Below are 6266 nucleotides of genomic sequence, written 5' to 3' on the forward strand. Positions count from 1 at the left end.
AGGGTAATTAGGTAATTTGACATTTATGTAACTCCCAAATAATTAATTGGGAGTTACAAATATAAAAAATCTCACTAATTGATCATGATGTAATATTGTATTTGATTTCATACGTGTTCATGATCATAATTTACAAATGATGTTCTCCATATAATGATATTGTTTTCGTAAGTGTAAAAGATTTTCATATCGTCCAAGTAATATGGATAAACATATTGTAAAACAGATCGACAACAATGGAAATGACAAAGTTAAAATCGTCTACGACTACATTCGGAATTCGAATTCCGATAATGAAGAAAATGATCAAAGTGTTCATATTGGTAAGTGATTAGTATGACATTTGAATTCATTTAAATGAACACATATCAAATGCAATAGATGTTCATATCGATTCATATAAACAACCACATCACATGAATATGAACAGTATATGTGATTCATGTGGACACAAGCTTCGTAGGTGTTCATGTACATACAACAGAGTTGGCTCCTGAATATACAGAAGATGTTCATACGGTTCACATGTTGTTCATATGTCTAATCTTTTTTGTTTGATGTGTTTTGAGGATATACACAAGTTGTTCATATGTCTAATCTTTTTTGTTTGATGTGTTTTGAGGATATACACAAGTTGTTCAGACAACTCGTGTATTAAAGATAGATTACATTTTACCTAAATACCCTTTGAACATTTTGTTCACATATGCTAATTGAAAATATTAATTTAATAATTAATTTTTAAATATCATTAAATCACAACCGTTTATTATTCAAATTAACGATCAAGATCAATTAACAAAGTTAACACGATAATCTTAGTTAACATTTGAACCAGCCCTTATATATATATATATATATATATATATATATATATATATATCGTAATATCACTGCATTGCACGAGTACTCTTCTACTATTTATGTAAAGTATAAGGGGTATAACATAAAAAAGGGTAAACTTCAAATTTGGTCCCTATAATTTGTCAAAAATAACATTTTTCATCCTTGTAGTTTTGAAATTATAAGATAGACATTGTGGGTTTTTAAAAAAACGTATGGAAGTTGTCCCCCCTGCTGGGACAAAAGTGTTATTTCTGACAAACCATAGGGACCAAATTTATAGTTTACTCTAAAAAAAATTGAAAACCCCCTCAATAAACTAGCTAAAGTAGCTTTTAGAAAAGTTCGCATAGGGATTACCAAACGGATTTTATTTAATAAGCTTAAAAAAATAAGATTGTTATTGTTGTCAAACATGGCATATACATACATACATACATACATACATATATCTTAAGTGTATCAATCAAGAATTTATTTAATTTTATGACGACTGATGATGCATTTGGAAAATTTAAAGTTGGCTATATCTGGCATCATCTTCATACCTAGTTGTTAAAAACAAGAGTAACAACGATTACGACAATGCTAATATTTACCAAATATTTGCTCTTTCTAACAGGCCAATTTTATTTAGCCCTAGACAAAATTCAAAGCCCAATTCGTGTAGTCTTGCCGATTCTTGAAAACCCCTATACCGTTTGTTGGAAACTCTTTCCTATATATCATCTAAAACCAATCAGGAAAATGCTAACCGTAACTACTTTGGATGTCATTTTAAGATTGATTATTTTTATTAGATCGAGAAAATATCCAATGAATTAACCGGTGATTCAAACATTTATCAGACAACAAAACGAAAGTTACATTTTTAGTAACGAATCAATCAACTGTAAAACCAATCACACAGTCACATTGGCTAGAACAGAAGTCACTAGCGATAAGTAGATCTAATCAATTGATTGAAAAGTGATTGTTATAAAATCTACTAAAGTGAAGCATAAGTAACAGTAACAGCTCAATCAATTTTACATGTATTTATATCAAATCAGGCAGATATAGCATCAGCATTAATCTCATTTTGTTGGGACAAAACTTAATCGAACATAATTCTGTATAGATTGATAAAAAAGGAGAGAATTTTTTTACCTAGAGCCATGCATCATAATGTGCGCATTCTGCTGTACTTCTGGGCGGCGAGACTTTAGCTTAAGAATGAACGCTTAAGACTCATAAATCGGTATTTATAAGCAAGATACATTAGGGTCAAGATCTTCGCCTCTTTTAGGTTTATGTTATAGCGGCAGCGCCCATGGTATTTTGCCAAATCAGTTTGAGCAACGCCGACTGTACTTATGTGATATGACTATGATACCCTTATTATTTATTTGTCTAAAATTTTCAATTTTATTTATCATAACCCGAAATACAAAATCCTCATACATACCCACATGAAAATTTCACTGCGAAGTATTTTGTTTCTTTCGTATTGATTGTTATACTTTAATTTGAATGTGAAATAAATTGTTCTCAAGCGTAAAACTGTATACATTATAATTTTTAAAGCAAAATCGATAATTAAAGTACAATGGTAAATGTATGAAACAAAACCTACATATCTAGTTGTGAATTTATCAACTATAGAACCAATTAGACTGTCACAGTAGTATATACAAAATTGATTTGTACGTTTAAATATAACTAATAGATTTTCAGCCAACACTGAAACAAAACCTACATATCTAGCTGTGAATTTATCAACTATGGAACTAATCAGACTGCCACAGTAGTATATACAAAATATGATTCTTACGTTTAAATGTAACTAATAGATTTTCAGCCAACACTAATGGAATCGGACCATAAATGACAACCATATGATACGTTTAAATCTAGATAATTAATTTTCAAGCCAACCTTGATGGAATCAGACCATAGATAACAACTCAAGTTACTTTTAAATACATCTGATCAAAATCGAAAAAACTGCCAAAAGCATGAACTAATTCCTTTGATGAGACTATTTGCAAAAAAAGAAACTAATATATTTTAAAGATAGTATAAAGTATGATCACCAACTCAAAACCGATTCATTATGCCATAAACAACAAATCCAAGTAATTCCAAGTGCATCTCGTATCAACTGAGAAATCATATACGTCAACCATTGGCATCAATACAAGCTATGATACATCAAAACTGAGTGTCGTAAACTTGTGTTTGTATAGACGTTAGCTAAGAAATGAGTGCTGAAAACTGACAATTCAGTATCTGTAGATAACACTTATGCTCATAATGTTTTGCCGAGATTGTTGTAATCATCCTCATTGGCATATATCCTAATTGGATAAGTTGAGTATTTACTATGATCTTGAATGTAACTGTTTCGTTAACATTTTGTTAAGGGGTCGCTTTTACTGTTTTTGACAGGTAGAAGTCTCACATAACTTACAAATTGTTATTTCTAAGTCGATTATCACTTGTTGCATTATCGATATTCCTAATAAGTCCCAAATAACATGCATATGACACTTAATTGTGTTAACAACCCGTATTCAACTGATTTCGAAATCGTAAAGTTTTGGTAAACCACAGTTAATTTATTATTTACTTTAAAAGTTTTATAAATGCTAACTATCAACAAAAATGAGGATGAAACATGTCAACATCAAAATATAGATAACAATTATTGTTAATAATAAATTGACAATAGAAATTGGTCAAATTAATTTTTATAATTTTATTACATAAAAAAAATACCAAATGCTGAAAAATATAATAGAAGATTAATATTTGATTTCACATCGGATTTCACGGTTATCACAAACTACTGAGTTATCTATATGTGTGTGTGTGTGTGTGCGATTTTTACTTTTGTTGAGAAAAGATATATGAAGTGTTTTCGGTTGTGTGTTGATATGCCAACACACATCTTTTTCATTCATATTGGACCCCATTTACGACTATACTTCATATCGAAAAATTTTGCGTAGGCATTTAAATGCACAAGTCCAGATGTGTGTTGTCAAGATGTCTGCCTCACTACCGTTCCACTGCCTCAACCAACCAATGCCTGGGACTCCTTTAGCCCATTAGGGGTGCCGTCTTAGGTGAGGTGCACCTTAAGTCGTACACGTTCCATGCTTTTTAAAACCAAGGGTGTCGTTAGGGGTGTAAACGATACGAGACAACTCGCGAGCTACTCGAGATCAACTCGGTCAAAGCTCGGTCAACACTCGACTCGAATAGGCTCGACTCGAACTCGAGCTCGACTCGACATATTAACGAGTTGAGTCAAGCTACCCAATACTCGACTAGAAAAGCTCGTGAGATACTCGATTATTTTATATATAATTAGTTTTAAAGTATATAATCAGGTTTTATGATAAAATATGTAAAATATAAATAATATAAATGCCTTATATTTTTAGATATTTAAACAATTAAAAAAAGACAAAGAAAAACTATAAAAAAAGTTAGTGAAATTGTCCCACATTGGAAGATAGATGGTAAAGGAAGAAAGAAAAGATGTTATAAAAAGAGAGGAAGATGAATGCAATTTTCTAACTTTGTCTTTTTGATGATGAAGTTTGAAGTTGATCTCTTTATTTTTATAAAAACTAAGAGAACATTTTTAAGTTTTAAAATTTATAAGAGAAATACCCTAAGTTTTATAAATTTCAATGATTGAGTTTGGTTCGAGCTTGATTCGAGTTCGAGTTCGAACTTGATTCGAGTTGTAGTTCGAGCTTGATTCGAGCTTAGTTCGAGCTCGAGTTCGAGTTCGAGCTTGAGAAATAGTTATCGAGTTCGAGTCGAGCTCTGATTTTTACTACTCGTGAGTTTTCGAGTCGAGTTCGAGCTTGGAAATTCGGTTTYGAGTTCGAGTCGAGTATAGTGATACTCGAGCTCGACTCGAATCATTTACACCCCTAGGTGTCGTTGACAATAACATGTGATAGTGACCACCAAGATAACCTTTCACATATGATGTAGCAGTATGTACTCTATTCACCGCTCAGATATCACAAGTGTATTAGACAGTGTACTCAATAATCGTTCATGACAAGAATATGCGATGGGTTAGAAAAAGGGGGTAATTTACACACAACTGTTTACATGTTCAAAAGCTCAGTTGTGTTGAGTGTAAATGTCATTTGTTACTTGTTAGTGGTGCCTAAATGTATTCAATTTTCATCTATTTGTTATCTCACCCTATGAAATCAACCACAATTTTTGGAAACAAAAAACCCCAAATCAACCACATCCGAAGAAGATGTTTTCCTAATCTGCCATTCACCATGAAGTGAGCATTGATCACGTCTTCCTCCTTCGTGAAGTCGTTGAGATCAGTCGTTACCCTCCTCTTCAAAGGACGACCATTCACGACCATTGTTTTGAACCGTCAGATTCCAGTGTTTGAATAAAAATCAGAATGTCACATGATGAAAGCGACAAAAAATCATTCAAAAGAAAATAGAAAGTCGTGGGATGTTTTTATCTCGATTGTTCTTTGTGAACTGGGAAACCACCCGCAAACAAAGGGGTGCAGCGTTTTGAGAGAGCCAACAAAGCCGAGAATCGGGACGAATATTGATTTGGGATGTTTTTATCTCGTCAGAATGCTGGTGATGGTGTTGGGAATTTTTTTGGGATTTGATTCAAAAGGAATGTGGTTGGTGATGTTGGTACGAAATCGTGTATGGTGTTCATGTCGATGGAGATTAAGGATGTGAGCAGGTGATTTTGAAATCTAAAATTACGAGTTTGTCCTCAAACTTGCAAATTAGACATAAGATTGGACACGCCTTTCATTAATATTACAAAAAGATCACCATTTTTAATGATCTTTGATTAAAACCCTTGTATGAGTAAAATTAAGATCAGTACTCACGGTACTCGACGCTTTTACGGTTATCATTATCCTATATATATCTATATAATCATAATAACCTTGAAAACTAGTGCTATTTCATATGATTCCTTTTCATCATTAGCTAGAATTTAAAGCAATGATTAACATATATTTGTTTCACATGTACTCGGTTTACAACGTGAACCTTTTTGGTGTGCTTGTGAAACAAAAAGTACACATACGAAGTTCCATATCATAAAACAAACACATTATAAAACAGATATATGTTAATCAATACATTGTTAACTCATGAGAATTGGAGGAAAAAAATGGTCAGAAAGCAACAAAGGTATGCCTAGTTTAGGTTGGGTAAAGAGTCATGTGTTTAATGTTTCTTGATTTGGGTGTCATTCAAAGCATCATCCGACATTCAAATAGATACTCACCCACACCTCACCTGCCCGACCCTTTTACTGAACCAAATACTCACCTGACCACCACTATTTTCAACAAATACTAACTACACAACTCTTTGTTTCAATATACGTGCAGCTGCACAAGTACCCGG

This window comes from Cynara cardunculus (genome assembly GCF_001531365.2).
Source record: "Cynara cardunculus var. scolymus isolate 2C chromosome LG 15, CcrdV1, whole genome shotgun sequence".
Classification (NCBI taxonomy): Eukaryota; Viridiplantae; Streptophyta; class Magnoliopsida; order Asterales; family Asteraceae; genus Cynara; species Cynara cardunculus.